The following is a 19,816-nucleotide window of genomic DNA, read 5'->3' on the forward strand; positions in this document are numbered from 1 at the left end:
ATGACTGGCCACTCCTTCTCTCCTCCTCCATGTCTTCGTATTGCTAAACACATGGGGATAGGATATAAGATGGTTATTGATGGAGGTCTCACCTCCCTGTTAGTCCCAGCACATACATACTATAGACACAGGCAGGGATTGACAGAACCTCCTTCAGATATCTTTATAGTGTGAACAAAGTAAAAGCTATTGTTAGTCCACTTTTTTTTTTCATGTGACCAGCACAGCACCAATCAGCACTGTGCAGACACAGATTCATACATCAGTAGAGTACTAGAAACTCCTCCCTCACAAAAAAGGACAGGAAAGATCTGGGAAACATCATGTGACCTCTGAACAGCAACGTAAAGGAGAAGAAGGGCCAAAGCTATTTTGGCTTTACCTTTCCTGTGGGTCCAAGGAGTGCACTTAGTTCTGCACCTCTGTAACCTGCTGATGTCACTCAGCTAGTCCAGGCTCTGGATCGATCCCGACTAACAGTCACTGGCTCTCTGCTTACTGAAGACCGAGAACTGAGCGATCAGCAGTCTTTAATCACTCAGTTCTCCATTTACAGGTGGCAGGGAACAGCTGCAGCTGGGATCAGTGCTGCAGCCATCTAGGTGAGTATGATAGCATTTTATGTTCAATTCCCGAATGTCTCTTTTGAATAAGGTACTCAGATGAATTTTTATTTTAAATTAAATACAATGGCATGATCTTTATATATAAATAGAAAGGGATGATGGCGATTAAACATTGTATGGTTGGTATCATCATCTACAGAACATAATATCATAAACAGATTCCAAGAAGCTAGAGAAATCTCTGTGTGCAAGCAACAGGGCCGAAACACAATACTGGATGCCCATGATCTTCAGGCACTGCATTAAAAACAGGCATGATGTGTGATTGACATCACTGGATGGGCTCAGGATCTGTGAACACATGATTTGTCATGATGTTTGTCATACCATCCAAAAATGCATGTTATAACTCTATCATTCAAAGAAAAAGCCATATTTGAACAAGATCCAGAAACGCATCTTCTCTTGGCCAACGCTTGTTAAAAATGGCCTGTTTCAAAGTGGAAAACCGTTCTGTTGCAAGACAAATTTAAATTTGACATTCATTTTGGCAACCGTGGGCATCACATCCTTTGGACTAAAGAGGATAGGGACCTTCCGGCTTGTTTTCAGCGCTCAAAAGTCAGCACTACTGATGGTATTGGGGTGCCAGCAACTAGTCTCCTCAGTTCCCAGATGTTTACAGAGTATTGTTAAAAGAAGAGGGGATGTTACACCACGATGAACATGGCCTTGTCCCAACTTTTTGGAAATTGGAGTTGTACTTTGTCAACTTTTTGTTTCTCTGTCCCAAATTTTCTGCTGCCATCAATTTCAAAATTACTTTATTTTTTTCTTAAAATGTTACATTTTCTTTGAAAATAGTTGCATTCTGTTTTTATGTAGATTTTACACAGCGTACCAACTTTTTTGGAATTGAGGTTGTACTTTGTTAAGATCCCCACACATTTACCTCCTTGAATTCTGTAACATGTAATTACTGTGTCCTGTTAGTAAGCACTGCTGTGTCACAGAATTTTTCAGAGCCCTTCTACTGAACTAGAGGTGCTGAGAGGAAGAGTTTCGGGAGTCAGTACAGGAATTACAGCTTGCAGGCAAGGTACCATGGGATATATAGTCCTCAAAAACTGAAAGTAAACTACAGAGGAGAAGCTACAACACGTGCAAGGAATCCAGGAGGTTGTGGAAAGATATAGCCAGACAGTCAGAATTCACAACATAAAAGGAGATTTTTAAGTAAGTTTTTATTGGATTGGATTGCTATTACAATTCTGATGTTATAAAATGAAAGTGTACACTGTGACTGTGGATTTCCTTTAATATTAAATTGGCTCTTATGCAGAAAATGTATCTGTTTTCTGGGTAACATGATTTCACTGTTTATGTGAGCTTATCAGACTTTGGTGTACCAGTTAGTTAAAAAGTAACTGCAGGTGTGTCAGCTGTGGAATTCTTCCTAGAGATATTGCTCTGTTCCATGAAACGTCATTCTTCCTGGAACAACTGTAATACACCGCCTTCACATTTCCCAATCACTTGGAATACACTGCTTTCACAATTCTCAATTGAGACATGCAGCAATCATAAGTTCTGCGTATAGCAGAATATATGAGAAAAAAAAGTTTCTTGGACTGAATGTCCAAATGATAAGCTCAGGTATGTTTATTAGAATTTTTTTTTAAAGACTATGTGAAGGATTTCCATTAAACAAGCATTGTTAGTTGTATAAGATGACAGGTTTAGGAAACTCTTAGCTAATAAGATACATAAAAAGCCAAGAACATTCACCATACTGTATAAATGATTTATATTAGTTGGATCATATGTAAGTTTAGAAGTTTCTGATAAACCAGGAGGGGGATATACTGGTCAGATAGTACTCACTGGCAGAACTGAAACATAGGGCTCAGATCCATTGTGATTTGTGTACTTTAAAATGCTAGTATAGACACAAATACAGCATCCACCTACAAGGAGCTAAATGTTATATAGGGCCTAATCCCCTTAAAGCGGAGTTCCACCCGATTGTTGAAGTTTGATTCTCTTATGAAGCACAGGTTCGCCAAGAGAGAAGTTTGAGAGAAGTATGAAAGCTGGTATGTCTGCCTGGGCATCTGGCCTGATGTAATAAACCAAGAGAGTGACAAAAAAGGTGTTTATAACCCCTCTAAAAAATGATCCACTCAGCATTTAAAAGTCAGCTTGGAGGTGATATGTCCCCTCCTTTATGCTTGTTGGAGAGCAGTTGCAGCATGGTCCCAGTGGTCTCAGTGGTCGAAACAGTGGCTCAAACGCCTGTTTTTACCGCCCCTTGGCTGTCTGTCTAAATGAGGCCTTACAGTTAATACCTGCTGCAGATAAAATACTGGTAGGTAGAGCTGGATTTCTGTAAAGTCAACGCAGGCCATAGGTTAGCAAACGCAGGTCATGGGTTAGGGCAGCAGCCCTACCAGGGGTGACACAGTTACTTGAACATCTTGCAGATGAATGCTTTAAATGCATTTCTGTACATAATAAAAGGTTGCAACAATCCTCACTGTTGCTGACCCTGCACAGTTTGCGCGTTTCTTTGCACTCTGTACTTGTGGTTCATCCATGCCTGCAGATCTAGAAGCAAACACCGAGCAGATTATGGGGATGCCATATTTATTTTGGTAGTGTAGATTTGCTGTGCCCTGAAATTAGGTAATTGAATGTCAGTCTTATATTTTATAACATGAAAATCATCTTAACAAATGTCATCTGACTGTTTGAGCCTGGACGGGTATGTGGGGAAATTTAGTATTTTCTACTCTTCTCTGTTGGGGCACTGATGTACGGGGACCCTGATGTATTGAAGGAATAATACGATGGAGTGCTTCTCATATGAAGTTATTTCATGGAGTGTGATTATTGATTAATTTTAGATTTTATTCTCTCATTTTAACAAAGTATTTTTTTTTAGCTCACAAATATTTCTAAATATGCTGTGGTCCCTGTACTGAAAAGTTTGGAGATTGCTGCTGTATAGAATAGGCAACAATGTAGTTAACAACAATGGTGAGCTTGCCTGGCATACACTGAACTGTAGATGTATATGCTTGATAAAATCTGTATTTCCCAACAATCCCCAAATCCTTTAGTAAGGAGCCCTTAACCCTCTGAGTGGGCTGGACACAGATGACTGGGAGAGCTGCCTAAATCTGTATAGGAGATCACTTTGAAGTGTTACTCTATGAAAGTCCTTTTGTTAGTCAGAAATTTTAGAGGAAAATGGCTTGAAGGCTATATCATGAGGATATAATGGTGTAGGTATATAACATTAAAATAAAGCTAAAATTCAATAAAAAAAATCTATAAAACATAATGGGTAATTATCATCTGGAATTATCAATAACAACTACAAAATATAAAATATTTAGGAAACGTTTAATTGAAAATGAGTATTAAGGAGATATAAATCTATTTTATCATATTTTGGAGTTTAGTGTGATTGATAAAGCCTTATATACTATATATAAAATATATATTACATTTCGTAGAAAAGTTTTGGGGTGGAAGTCTATGATTAAAGCTGAACTTCATGCAGATAGGAAAGACACAAACGGCTGCAGCTAGGTATTCATTTATTTATTTTAATGCAACTAGTGTACAGCTCTTGCATTGAACTTAACCTCCTGGCTAAAAATTAAAAATATAAAATACTCCTTTGCAATATTTTATATTTATCTCATTAAAAAAAATGTTAGTGATGAAAATAATAGTGTAAGAAGAAAATATATACAAAACACTGAATAATTCCTGAAAATCTCAATGTTAGCAGATCCAACTGTATGGTTTGACAACTGGGTGCGTGCATTGGTATTTAAAGAGGAATAGCAGAGGTTGTGGCTGAAACCAGGCCCCTGCATTGAGGGTCTACGGGGTCCAAATAACTATATCCAAATGCCTTCTCCACCTCCCACACCTCAAGTACGTGTGCTGCTAAATTGCTTCTCCTTAAAGAGACAGGACCTTCTGCAGCGGGGGTGTTACAGGAGTTAGGGCTTCCGGATTAAAGTGATTATAAAGTCTTGTTCTTTTTTGTTATTGTTTTTTAAATAACAAACATATTATACTTACCTGCTCTTTGCAGTGGTTTTGCACAGAGCAGCCCGGATCCTCCTCTTCTTGGGTCCCACGCCGGTGCTTCTGAATCCTCCCTCCTGCCAGGAGGATTCCCAAACAGGTGCGCTCCTGATCAGCAGCTCTGTGTGTCCATTTCCACATGGAGCCACGGCAGAGCCCTGCCCCTCTGTCTCCTGATTGGCTCACTGGCTGTGATTGCCAAAAGCCAATCAGGAGTGTGAGTCCCGGAAGAGACAAGGCTCTGGTGGAAATCACTGGATCAATAGGGGTCTCAGGCTGGGTCTGACTGGCAACTTTTTGCCCAGGGGGGCAAGTAAAACCCAGAGATCCACGGTGCAGCACCTCAGTCTTCCTCTCTCCCTCTTCCCTGCCTCCTCCTGACCCCAACCCAGGATGAAGTTCCACCCCAGGTACTCTCTGCTACAAAGCAGGTTGGGATGGACAGCGCCTGCTGCACCAACTCCAGGTTCCCAAACTAGCCAGTATGGAGCGGCCAGGGGCTGCAGGGTGGAGCCCGAGTGGCTCAGACAGGACTAGAAGAGAACCTCCGGTGGGGCACTGAGCTGGCCTCTGCTGGGACACAGCATGCACCATCCATGCTGGGGGGCGGCCTGTGCTCTGTTTTTATTCCGCACTTGGTAGTACACCAGCGGGGACTTTTTACTCACCAGGAGGCCTTTAGGCATGTCCAGGGCCGGACTAAGAACATCATGGGCCTAGTGCTGAGGATTTTGATTGGCCTTTTTGTGGAAATAACTAAAATGAGCTAACTAAAATGAAAATGCAAACAATTTATTATGCATGCAAATTAAATATTTTAAGGCTTCATGCACACAGGGCTTTTTTTGCTGCTTTTAGGGGCATCAGATTTTTTTTCCTGCTTCCAAACTCCCCTGCATGTTAGCCTGTATTCATGCACACATAGGCTTTTAGCAGCGTTTAGTGGCAGGAGAGTTTAGAGGCAGGAAAAAACTCACTGCCAGTCCATCGAGGAGCAGCATTGTTTTGGCAAAAAAAAAACACTTAACACTTGTAAACACATCTATACACAATTGTTAATGCTAGACATTGTAAGCGCTTGAGCATTAATTCAATTCAATGACCAGAATAAATTATGGTGCCTGTAAATGCACCTAAACGATTGTAAAAGCATTAGACACTTTTACAAGTGGCAGACATTTTTTTCTGCCAAAATGCTGCTGCCAGGAAGAAAAGTGTTTTCAAAACGTCCTGTGTTCATAAAGGTCTACTTACCATTAAGTGCGCATGTAGCATCACCCCGGTATTGTTGTTTAGAGCCGACGGTTGGCTTTCTTGTAATGACAACCGATGAGGCTGAGCAGTCGCTTAGTTGTCATTACAAGGAGTGAGTGGGGACTTCCCCCTCTCTCACCGCCTTCCGCGGCTCACCTGGGTCTCCTGTCCCACGGGGAGACCCGAGCGACCAGCCAGCAGGTCTGCCGAAGAACCGAACAAAGCCAAATTTGGCTCTGATTGGGTCTCCGATATAAAAACCCAGAAGCGATGTCATGGCATCACTTCCGGGTACTGTAGCCCTTAAAGGCGCCAGATTTTAAAAAATAACAGCATTCATGCCAGCCAAACTTGGCGTTTTGAATGCTTTTAGGTGCAAAGGAGAGATTTGAGGTCTTTTAGACCCCCAGATCCCTCCATAAAGAGCACCTGTTACTGCCTATTACTGTCACAAGGGATGTTTACATTCCTTGTGACAGCAATCAATAGGATAAAAAATGTTTTTTAAATGAATAGTGTAAAAATTAAAAAAATAAAATATAATAATAAAGAAAAAAATAATATTTGAAAGCACCCCGTCTCTCCGTGCTTGCGTGCAGAAGCGAACGCATACGCAAGCTGCGCTCGCATATGTAAACGGTGTTCAAACCACCCAAGTGAGGTATTGATGTGATCATTAGGGAGAGAGCAATAATTCTAGCACCAGACCTCTTCTGTAACTCTAAACAGGTAACCGTTAAATTTTTTTAAAACTTTGCCTATGGAGATTTCTAAGTAACAGTTTGTCGCAATTCCACAAGTGTGCGCAATTTTAAAGCATAAGATGTTAGATATCTATTTACTCTGCATAACATCATCTGCAAAAAAATTGGACTAACTTTACTGTTTTTTTATTTTTTAATTCATGAAAGTGTATTTCTTCCCAAAAAAATTGCATTTGAAAGACTGCTGCGAAAATACCATGTGACATAAAATATTGCAACAATTGCCATTTTATTCTCTAGGGTCTCTGCTAAAAAAGTATATATAATCTTTGGGTCTAAGTAATTTGCTAGCAAAAATACTGATTTTAACTTGTAAGCAACATATGTCAGAAAAAGGCTTAGGCTCCAAGAGGTTAAGCAATAATAACCCCCAGCACCAGTTTCGACAATAATAATCATCAGCAGTTGTGCCAGTTTATGTTGTAAGCTCCAACGTTGATGTCAGTTTCCGCAATATTAACCCACCGCATTGGTGTCAGTAGCAGCAATAATAACCCCCATCATCAGTGCCAGTTTATGCAATTATATCCCCCAGCATCAGTGCCAGTTTAAAAATAATAACCCCCTGCATAAATGGCACTTTCCATAATAATAACCTCCAGCATAAGTGCCAGTTTACACAATAACAACCCAGAGCATTGGTGTCAGTAGCAGCAATAATAACCCCCAACATCAATGCCAGTTTCTGCAACAATAATCCCCAGCAACGGTGCCAGTTTATGTAAAAACCCCCAGCATGGATGGCAGTTTCTGTAATAATAATCCCCATATATACTGGCTGGAGTGGTTAATTCTTTGGGTGGGGGAGGGGTTTGGGGGTTGATTCATTAACATTGCTATTTGTAATATGCAGCATAAACGGGTTAATTAACGCTGACACTGGTGCTACTAATGTATAAATGACCAGTGGCAGTACATTAAAGGATAAGTTCACCTTTATCAAAAAATAGTAAAGTCACATTTTTTTGCAGGTAAATATTTTTTTTTGTTTTAGGAGCCTATAAAGCATTGCACCAACGATCAATGCAGGACTCATGCACACTGTCAGTGTATCTGTATGCCTGTACAAAGAAACACGTGTGTGCGCTCAGCAGGGCAACCAGGTACTCCCGAATTCACCATTACCAGCCGCCACAATCGCCACCGCGTCAGTGCAGGCTATAGAAGCTTCCAATCCAGTCCTCACATTGGCGCCCAGCTCTCTCTCTTGCACCATCCCTGCAATTTATAGAGTACCCCTTCCAACACAAATCCCTCCTTTCAGCACAAATCCTCACCCCCCCCCCATATCCCCCCTTCCAACATAACCCCCCCAAACCCTTTCTTTGTTCACAAATTCTCTTACCCCCCAATCCCCCCTCCCAGTGAAAATTCCCCCTTCTCAGCACAGACCCCTCCCCCTCCATCTCCAGCCTCCCAGCACAAATCCTCACCCTCATATACCCCCTTCCAGCACAAATCCCCCCCCCCCAGCACATATCCTCCCTCAGAACAAACCCTTGCCTCCACCTCCTCTTTCCCAGCCAAAATCCTCCCTCTCAGCATAAATCCTTCACCCATACTGCTCCTTCCAGTTTAAATCCCACAAATCCTTCCTTCTTACACAAATTCTTGTACCCCCTCCCAGCACAAATTGCCCTCTCAGCACCCCCCCCCCCCCCCCATATTCACATAATTGGCTGAATGGGAGAATTTCTGTATACAATTTCTTCTGCATATCATAATGTAAACAGGCAACCCCTGACCTGATGGGGTAATATGATCAGGAGGGGGAGGTCCATGCTGTATATAAATTATGTGTGACTGTTCAATAAGAGAGAAGGTTCCAAAACTTATACAAGCTAAGTTTTCAGCTAGCTATGTATGGGGACGGCTGGAAAATCTGGGCTGAAGTTCAGAGTCCAAGCTCATATCTTCCCTATTGTGTGTCCAGATATATATATCAAGTTTGATAATAAAGGCGTATACCAAATGTGCGTCTTGGCATAAGACAAGAATATTTTAACTTTTTTTTTTGTCAGTGTGGTGAATTTACTAAAGGAGCAGTAGAAACTGTTCACTTAGCAAAGTCAATGTTCACTTTGTAAAGTGAATTTCCCTAAGTATAAAAAATAGGGTAAAAATTGTGTTCAATTCCAGTAATACGCATAGAAAAAATACTTTCACCATATTTAGTAAGCTTCGTGAACGTTTAGGTTCAGTTCACACTACTGCACTGTGGCTTTGATGTGATTTACAGCGCGACTATGCGGTGGTGCAACTTTGCTGCGACTTTGCATATTCTACGGGGCCAAGTTGCACTGTAAATCGCACCAAAGTAGTGCAGGAACCTTTTCCAAAATTGCACATTTTGAATCATATTGATTAAAACAGGCACCAAAAACAACAAGATTTCCCTTGTCATGCCATTCTATGTGACTTAGTCTAATCACTAGTGTGATTCAGACCTTACTCCACTACTTTGGTAAATAAACCCCAGTTTTACTTTGTCTTCAGTATATATTCATACGTCTTATTGCCTTTATGGTTCAGCTTGAGTTAGTAGCAGGTGTTACACTTTTTTGAGCCAACCCTGATTTTGTTCAGCCAATTTTCTCGAATAGCTGCACAAGGGAGCGATATCTCACTTTTAGAATAGCAAATCTTGTTTTTTCAGCTTATTTCATATATAACACTAACAGTCCTAGAGTTCTGGATGGCTCTAATGCGATAACAGGGGCGTTCTGACCATTTGAAGCCTGTGTAGCTACAAAGAAACACTCTGCACTATTGGCAAGATGTTGAATTGTTTTAAACAATGGTCTAATAGCACAAATGTACTTGCCTTGCTGCAGCAGTCATGACCTAACCTAATTTATTTTGCTAAACTATATTTATGAAAGAATCACAAGCAGACGAATCCAAAGGAACACGTTGGAATATGCAGAACGTAAAAGAAAAAAAAAATCTGAAGTGGACAAACTGCATTCGGAATCAGCATAATACTATTATAAACAGACCTGGAATAAATAAATATTAATCCAGATGAGATACAAAACAGATGACTAGCACTAGAATGACATTTATCTGTCTTGACAACCCAGAGGGAAAAAAGTATGTATGAGATTGCTGCATGGCATACCCAATATTTAATGTATATTAAAGGAAACTGATGTTCTTTCTAATAGTATACGAAGATAAACATATGTGTACGTTTGGTATTTATATTGTGCTGTTTCATGACACTGGCGCTGCTACATGAATAATGTATTTGCTACTTAACACAATTAGATAGTAAGAAGAGGATTCTTCACTAACAAATTAGATACAGTATAAAGATGTACAAAACATCAAGCGTTAGATCATAGGTGGGCGCACATGGGGTGCCAGCTGTGCCTGGGCACACCCTAATCACCCTGTCCTACGCAGATTCCTCCTGCTGCCTCTGACACCAGTCCCTTTCTCTGTCTCAAAAGTGAGACATCAGGGGTCGGTTTAGACCCCTGATATTTCAACAAAGCCCCACAACAGGGCTGCTAAAAAAATTGTAAAAAAAAAAGAAAAAAACAAAATCAAATTTGTACCAAAATAATTAAATAAAAATACTACTGACACCAATCTCTGCCCTACTGACACTGCCCACTGCCCTACTTCCATATATATATATATATATATGTATATACACACACACTCGCACACTCATTGGCCACTTTATTAGGTACACCTGTTCAATTGCATTGTAACATGCCAATGTATGTATATATATATATATATATATATATATATATGCCAATCAGCTAATCACATGGCAGCAACTCAATGCATTTAAGCATCTAGTTGTGGTGAAGATGACTTGCTAAAGTTCAAACCGAGCATCAAAATGGGAAAGAAAGGGAATTCCAGCCTGGGGAAAAAAAATAAAATAAAAGTCAACAGCAACAAACACTGTAGCAGATGACTTTTAATATAAGGACACTTACCTGTCTAGGGAGCCCGCGATGTCGGCACGCCAAGCCGATCCGTACATTGGCTCTGGGTGCAGGTGCCGGCATCTTCACTAAGGGAAACAGGTAAGATGTTGATGAATACATCCCTCTCCTGACCCGAACACAAATTTCTCCTTAACCTGGGAATAACAGGTTTGTAGGACTGGGATTTGCCATTGTGGACAGGGAGTCCAGCACCTCACTAAAGCAATTGCAAGGTTATCACACTTGTCTTCGTTCTGCATTAGGGGTATGACAGCTTTGCTTGGTATCATCATCAGAGACAGTAGTGGGAAAATGAAAGAAAAAGTCAACCAGGAAACATTACCTCCGGAGAAGGAGGAATCTATTGTTTGGTTGAACCTGCTTGCATTGACCTAAAATTAAAGTATTGGTTTTGAATGGACTTAAAGTGTAACTACTACACTGCATCTGAGCATCACAAACCAAAAACACCATTTTAACAATTTCTTATATAATTAAAGCAAATTGACCCATCTATGTCTTATGCTTTATTTTGTTAAAACATAATTTTGAAAAACATCCCCTAGCATTTCTGGAGGTGCCCATTTTGAGTAATGGCAAATGATTAATGTAGCGTTTTTTTCCTGAAATCCATCTGTCCTTAATTCAGGCATGCAGGCAGGAGGGTGTGCTTAGCTGAAAAAACCCCTCCCCCCCTGAAGACTCCTGGGATGTATGACATCATTTGCCTAGGAATGGAAAGCAGGAAGTAGCTGAAGAAATGTGAAAAAAAGGTTTAAAACAAGCAAATATGATATACTTGTATATCTATTTACTAATGCTAGCAGTATAAGGATTAAAAATAGTCAATGTTGATTGAGAGAGGGAAGTTCCACTTTAAGTAACACATCTCCTTGTGAACAGATCCCATTTTGATGTTTTACCACTGTTTCAGGAAGATATACGGATAACAATGTCACCAAACTCAGCCAAGGATATGTGTCAGCAATGGTGACATTCTGAGGTATGGGTGTACTACCACTAGTTTGAAGAAAAGCAGGACGTGTGGTTGAGAGGAAATCATAAAATAACTCATGCAGGGAGCAGCTATCTAATACCTCTATGAACTGCAGGAATAAAAAGTTATTGATAAAATCATCTAAATTAAACAGATTAAAAGAAGTATTCCAGATAAGTTGTTTCCCATGCAGTGGGGCTGTGCCCGCACTGCATGGGTTAATAGCTCTTTTTGTCTAGGGGAAATGAGAACGGAAATGTACTTACCTAATCTGCCGATCATCCAAGAGCAAGACCAGTCCATGCCACTCCTGCCCCCACCCCCCCCACACGCTAGTGGTCTTGTGCGTGGACTGTTCCTGACGTCATCACGCCCATAGACCATCTCTGGACGTAAGGACAGCGGGAACAGTCCACCGCTGGACGTGGGGAAGCACTGTTTTCCCAGATCAGGTAAGTATAGCCTTTCTGTTTACCCCTGGACAAAATGAACAGTTAACCCATGCAGTGCCGGCTCAGTCCCACTGCATGGGAAAAGTTCTGCTTTATGATAAAAACATTGGTTCTCTTGTTATATAAACCTATCCTTCAAAAAGCTGTTTATGTGTGAACTTTTCTAAATGTAAGATAATGTACATGTACATTTCTAAATATAAGACTTATGTAATACTATAATACTATAGACAAGCGATGGCCAACCTTGGCACCCCAGATGTTTTGGAACTACATTTCCCATGATGCTAATGCACTCTGCAGTGTAATTGAGCATCATGGGAAATGTAGTTCTAAAACATCTGGGGTGCCAAGGTTCGCCATCACAGCTATAGACCCTATTCAATATAAGGTAATCATCTGGACCAGACCTGGGCAAATTGCAGCCCCAGGGCCACATCTGGCCCTTTGGCTGTCCCCATCTTGTCCTTGATGCCTCTACTTTTGGCATGCCTCTCTAAGCCTGTTAGCTTCCTCACTAAGTGAAGAAAAGTATTGTGGCCGTGGCATGTGGACAGCCCCATCTGGCTGTTATTTTACAGTTTGGGTGGGTGGCCAGGGGGCAGTATAACTGGCTCAGCCCCTCCGTTTTTACCACCCTTTGACCGCCTGTCTGAAAGAAACCTATTTCATGAGCACTTGTACCTATTACTCCAATACCAGGTGTTTGTTTATGAATAAGCACTGATGAGTGAAACGCGTTACCTGGCTGTCCTGGAGCTGTGTGTTTTTTACCTGCATGAATTGACTAAAGAAGCTCATTATATATGATCCTGAAGTGGTGCTACCTTTGTTCTTCTTACAGGTGTTTTTTTTTTATTTTTTTATTTTTTTATGTCTATGTATTGTAAACCTTCCCAGGTCCAAAATGAATTTTGAGAAGAATTAAGTTCAGCCCTCCACAACAGTCCCAGTTTCTCATGTGGCCTCTTGGGAAAATGAGTTGCCCACACCTGATCTGGACAAATACACATTCTACGTGGCTTGTAGTCCTAAGAATAGCATTCTGACAATACTGAATGATTGCCCATATTTTTTTCAGCTAGACAAGATGGCTTGATGAAGGAAAGAGTCCAGGCGTTGCTCTCCACCCTCTTATAAGTAGGCAGCAGTGAACCATTAGCACAGTACCCAAAGATGACGTGATGAAGGCTAGCAACTGGCCAAACACATCCTTCTTCGTGTCTGCCTGGGAATGTTAAATGTAGAAGTATGTCAGCAAGTAATAAACCCACTTACCTTAGGATTCTTAGTTACCGCAAAGCAGAAATCAAACAAAATCATCCTTTCTCTAATTTTCAATATAATAACTAGAAGAACCCACAGGTTTATCAGAACAGAAGCCAGGAATACTCATTAGGAAAATGAATATACATGTAGCCATTGTAGCTTCTGGAGCATTCACCAACTTACACAAGGTTTAATCACTAATCCCTATATAAAAGCTCCAGGGTAATACAAATGTTGTATAAAATTAAGCAAGTGATAAGTGTGTTTACTAAGTTGTGTAATTCTCACCTAGTGAGCTCTGACTTAGAGCTAAAAGTAGGTGAGTCAGTCAAAGCGAAACTCCAAATGTGTATTCTTGTTCTAGATCAGTGACTACACAGTACTTTATCCATTAGCATGACAGCCAAGCAGCTAGCATTTTCAGAAGGATTTTACCATGACAGCTTTCATATTTCTCTTACCACCTGTTTTCTTTAAAGGATAACTGTACTTGCAAGAAAAGTACAGTACCCCCCCTTTCCCAATTATCTAAAGCACAACCTTCCTCTACCCCACATGCATATTTTAGGTTGGGGGATACTTAAGTTTAAAGAAGAACTCCGGGATAGGCAAAAAATCACCCATTAGTACACCCCTCTACACATAACACTAAACACTAAAACATTTTTTTTTTTAAATCCTTACCATTGAGGGGAAAAGTCTAATTAAATTTTCATGACCTTGTCTTTGTAATTCAAAAGATAACAGCATCTGCTCTGCCAAAGAGAAGGTGTAACAGCAGGGATCAGGGACGGGACAAGGGGTAGGCGGGAGGAACGGTTGCACTCGGTGCAATGGTTTACTGAGTGTAGGACCCTCTAAAATTACACATCATGAATGGGGGAAGGGGGAACTGTTTGGCATCTTTGCCCTGGGCGCTGGATGATTATGTCCCAGCACTGGCAGGGATTATGCCCTATCCTCTCCTGTAAAGAAAACGACAGTTCCCATCAACCACAGGGTTTTTTAGTGAATGTGGGCAGGTACACTAGGACTGTACATGTTGAATGTGTCTGAGAGTTTAAAGTGGTTGTAAAGTCAAAAAATGATTGAAAAGTCAGAAGGTTTTTAATCCTAATGCATTAAGGTAAAAAGCCTTCTGTGTGCAGCAGCCCCCCTAATGCTTACTTGAGCCCCCTCTCGATCCATTGATTTCCACGAATGCCTTAGCTGTCCAGGACCAGGGCCGCTGATAAGGCAGTACAACCAGTCCTGTTGTACTGGGCCCAGGCCCCATCAGCTAAACAGGGGGGCCCAGAGCAGATTTATTGTGCATTTCTGCCTAAATAAATAAATTGATTTTACTAGACCACAACCTCACTCCCACTTGCCGACCAGGGCTTAAATGACATTTCCCTGGGCCCCATCAGGTTAACAGAGGGGCCCAGGAGGTGGGAGCAGAGGAGGGATTTTCTTACATTTGTGAAGTGTAGGCACTTTCCACTGCACCCAGAGGGGTGTAGAGGGGATTGGGGGGCCTCGTCAGAAGGGCTATATGGGGCCCCATGATTTTTAACAGCAGCCCTGTCCAGGACTCTCCCTCCTGATTGGCTAAGACACCATTGGCTCCCGCTTTTGCCAATCAAACTCACTTAGCCAATGAGGGGGAGAGAGGGGAGGCGGGGCCGAATCACGGCTCGGTGTCTGAATGGACACAGGGAAATGCGGCTTGGCTTGGGTGCCCCTCATAGCAAGCTGCTGCCTGTGGGGGCACTCAACAGGAAGGAGGGGCCAGGAGCTCCAGCCAGGGACCTGAGAAGAGAGGGGGTCAGTGCCCTGTGCCCTGTGCAAAACCAACTGCACAGAGGAGGTAAATATAACATGTTTGTTATTTTAATAAAAAAAAAAAAACATGACTTTACAATCACTTCCTAGTCCCAAGTGGGGCTGAATTACCTCACTACTTCCTGGAGAAAGGACTACAGAAGGGATGAGCCAAGATCAGTGCCTTGGGGAAGAGGAGGCATAGCAGCCACCGATCTTACAAACAGGAAACCAAAGATAATAACGGTGTGATTTGAAAATGAATGGGATATTTCAGAGCAACTACTGAATGAAGTAGATGAATGACATATTCAGTGAAGGTAGGAAATCAGTAAAAAGGGCATGTAAAGAAGTTTTTGCCCAGAGTTCTGCTTTAAGGAGTGCAGGCCAAAAAGATAATTGTAGTTTGTGTCTAGTTTAGTAGACTGCAAACTTTAGCAGAAAAAGTAACAATGTTTAACTAACTGTCCACAAAGGGACCTGGCAGACTTTGTCTTTTAAAGTTTACACAACAGGAATGGCAGAAGTTCATCATATAAGTGGTACAAATTTCCGAAAACATGTAGTTTGTATACATATGTATTTGGAATGACAATAAACATATCTTAAGCCCTATATATATATATATATATATATATATATATATATATATATATATATATATATATATATATATATATATATATATATATTTAAATCCAAAAAGAAAGCAGGTGCACTCCATGGGGCTAGCAATAAGGGCTATGTTCCATAAGAGGTTTATTATGGTCAATATTTCGGCAGAGGGCAGCCTGTCTTTCTCAAGGCCCCATCGAAGCATTGACCATAATAAACACCTGGAACCTTCCTCCTTTTGTAAGTCCCGTTAACCACTTGCCGACCCCCGCCCGACTATATACGGCGGTGGTCAGCCCCTCCTAGGCAAAGTGACGTACCGGTACGTCACTAGCCTGGGAGCCAATAGGGGGCGAGCGCTCCCGCCCCCGCTCGTACCCTAAGAAGCCCTCGCGATCGTCGGGTGGAGAGAGAGAAAGGCAGGCGGCTAATGTAAACAAAGCCGTCTGTCATTCTTCCCTGTGTAAAAGCACAGATCATACGGTCCTGCTATGTAGGACCGTTGATCTGTGCTGTTACACACACAGCCACATCCAATCACAGTTAGAAGCATGCCCCTAGGGACACACTTAACCCCTACCTCTCCAATAAAGTTAACCCCTTCCCTCCCAGTGTAATTTTTACAGTAATAGTGCATATGTATAGCACTGATTACTGTAGTAATGTCACTGGTACCCCCAAAAGTGTCAAAAATGTCAGTCAAGGGTCCGATCTGTCCGCCGCAATGTCGCAGTCTCGCAAAAAAAAATCACAGATCGCCGCCATTACTCGTTAAAAAAAAAAACAATAAAAATGACAAAAATCTTTCCCTTTGTTAGTAAACGCAATAACTTTTGCGCAAACCAATCAAAATACGCTTTTTGCAATTTTTTTTTTACCAGACATATGTAGCAGAAAACAAATTGGCCAAAAATGTTAAAAAATTTTGATTTTTACATTTTTTTGGGGGAATTTCATATAAAAATGTGAAAAATATTGTTATTTTTGCAAAATTGTCGCTATTTTTTTGTTTATAGCGCATGATCAAAAATTCGCACAGGTGATCAAATACCAGCAAAAGAAAGCTCTGTTTGTGGGAAAAAAAGGGCGTCAATTTCATTTGGGTACAGCGTCGCACGACCGCGCAATTGTCCGTTAAAGTCACGAAGTGCCGAATCGCAAAATAGGCCCTGGTCAGGAAGGGGGTAAAATCTTCCGGGGCTTAAGTGGTTAAATTGATCTGCTTTCTTTTTGGAATTCTATGTATCATCTTCATTGATTGAACCTGGGCAACTATCTCAATAAGCTTGTGTATCCATATAAACATTGTATGAATGTAGGCAAGACGCTTTTGTTACTTGAACCACTCAATAACAACAGTGACGGTGATGACAATAATAATAATAATAATAATAATAATATAACAATAGTAATGATAATAATAATAATGTATTATTGAAGAAGTTAGGAGAGAATCCACACTTCTCTACTTCCCATCGCTTGCTCCTTGTACATGTCCACATTACTATTTGGTAGGATGAGTAGGAGGTGGAAGTAGTCCAGGCTGAGATTCAGAAGTGTTTTCTAGCTGTACACTAGAGATAGATCAGGTCCCTCTGAGGTCTGTATGAGTTTTAGTAAATAGGTAATGGCTATAAGCACTGAGAGTGAAAAAATAAAGGTGGCACATACCTAGAGCCAGGAGCCTTCTATATCTCTATAGTAAATGTACACTTGAGTATAAAAGCTGTAAATCTTTACAAATTGGATTAGTGAAAGGCTATAATTATATCAGATTCATTAGTTACCCACTTCCCTCACACACCCATGTACAGTTGCAACATTAGCATACACCTGGCCCGTGTTATCTCACAAAGGACATATTAACTATGTATACTCATTGTAACAAAGACAATGATTTCAGGGGTTTTACTATAAATCACATAAGCCGTACATCACCCTCACCTATATTTATATTCTAATAATAAGCTCAAAACACCAGGAGCTCCATCAATCAGCTTGGATGAGGAATGTCAATTCCTATCAGAATAAAACACCTGAGTGCCAACAGTTTCTGGGCAGACATACAAATAACTCTAGTGTTCCTCTAGACACATCTAATCTCTACACGGGACCTGTGTGCCAGCAGGACAAGACCAATCCTCCTGGCATTGCCAGCAACTGCATTGTTAGGAAATGACTGCAATCACTGGAATACTCCAAATTGTTCTGTATGTAGTCATATCTTTACTATTCACTCTATATTTACCAGATACAAAACTCTGGATTAATACTTATATCTATAAAATTCACTGTATTCACCAGATACAAAACCCCAGATGTATCCTCATATCTATACCATTCACTCATCTATATCATTCACCTATATTATTCACTCAGCATTCATCACCAGATCCAAAACAAAACTCCAGATCAGGGTAGATACAGGTGACACATGGTTGGTGCAATATCTACCACATGGCCGCCTGCTCATCTACAATCTATATCTCATAGAACACACATGTGGAATTGTCTGTAGCACATAGAAATGACCTCTGATGTAAAACAGAATCCTTTTATCTGATAGTGACGTCAGGGTCAGGTCCATACAAGTACTGGTAACTGTGTTACAAAAATAAATAAATAAAGAATATATAAATAAATATATATATATATATATATATATATATATATATATATATATATATATATATATATATATATGTTTTTCTTATATTTATATAAAGAATATATATATATATGTGTGTTTTTCATATATATATAATTATTCATATACTGTAAATATCTATCTATCTATCTATCTATCTATCTATCTATCTATCTATCTATCTATCTGTCTATCTATCTATCTATCTATCTATCTATCTATCTATCTATCTATCTATCTATCTATCTATCTATCTATCTATCTATCTATTTATCTGTCTATCTATCTATCTATCTATCTATCTATCTATCTATCTATCTATCTATCTATCTATCTATCTATTTATCTATAATCTATCTATCTGTCCGTCCGTCCGTCCGTCCGTCCGTCCGTCCGTCCGTCCGTCCATCCATCCATCCATCCATCTATCTATCTATCTATCTATCTATCTATCTATCTATCTATCTATCTATCTATCTATCTATCTCTCTATATATATATATATATATATATATATACTGCAGATGACAAATGAGCACACCAATGTTATGTTATGTGCAGTATAGCAGAACTCTAGCCATATGAATAAAATAAACACAGTTGGCCATCCATCACCCCATAGTCTTAGTGGGTCAGTCTGTATAGGTAAAGGTGGGTGATTTGGCCCCCATCTCTCATAGAAGAGTGACACACATCCACCTGTGAGCTGTCATCCTCCACCAATTCCCAATCACAGATCTCTCCTCTAACAAACAATGACAAAGTATTTCTATGAGTCCATCAGCAGTGATAAAGTTCTAGCCATGGCTCAGAGAAGGCAGCACACAGCATAGAGAGAGTGTGTGCCCACAGTGCCCAGACTTTTCACCCACCTGGTGCCAGCCTGAGATAGAAGCAGAATGGGATCAGAGCTGGGTGTCCCGCATAGTCCTCCAGTGGTGTTGCAGCCAGGAGAAGTGGGGAAGGAATCCGCTCTGCTATTCCCACATGAGCTCCGCTTAGTAAGTCAGCAGTGAGCTCGGGAATCCAGACTGTGAATGAGGGAGGAGGGAGGGGAGAGAGGAGCTGACTCCTCCTCACCTCCGGGGACTACACAGGGGAGACACACAGACACAGACAGAGGGACAGCCTGCAGTGGGGACCACTGCTAACAAGTGTCTGCTTATTACATCTTAATCCAAACGATTGCATTATTATTAGAAATAGGAATATTATTATTGTGTCAGAGTGCTGGACACAAGTGTCTCTATTTCCACTGAGCTTTATTATCACTTACATCTTTAAAGTATCATTATTATTAATATTAATAATATTATTCATAAAAATATCGTTGCAGAATTCTGGAGAATATTAACAAATGTCTATTCATTATCTTGAACTTAATCATAGCTG

The 19,816-nt window shown here is 40.6% G+C and overlaps 1 protein-coding gene across 1 annotated transcript in view; it reads right to left on the reverse strand.

Moving 5' to 3' along the window:
- MET (MET proto-oncogene, receptor tyrosine kinase) overlaps positions 1-19,303 on the reverse strand; it is a 188,510-nt gene extending 169,207 nt beyond the window's left edge. Inside the window, exon 1 of the mRNA XM_082254068.1 lies at positions 19,297-19,303. The gene's annotated coding sequence lies outside the window, so the exon portion shown is untranslated. The remainder of the gene's footprint in view (positions 1-19,296) is intronic.
- Between the last annotated feature and the right edge of the window lie 513 nt (positions 19,304-19,816).

This window comes from Pelophylax lessonae (assembly GCF_965119305.1).
Source record: "Pelophylax lessonae genome assembly, chromosome: 4".
Lineage (NCBI taxonomy): Eukaryota > Metazoa > Chordata > Amphibia > Anura > Ranidae > Pelophylax > Pelophylax lessonae.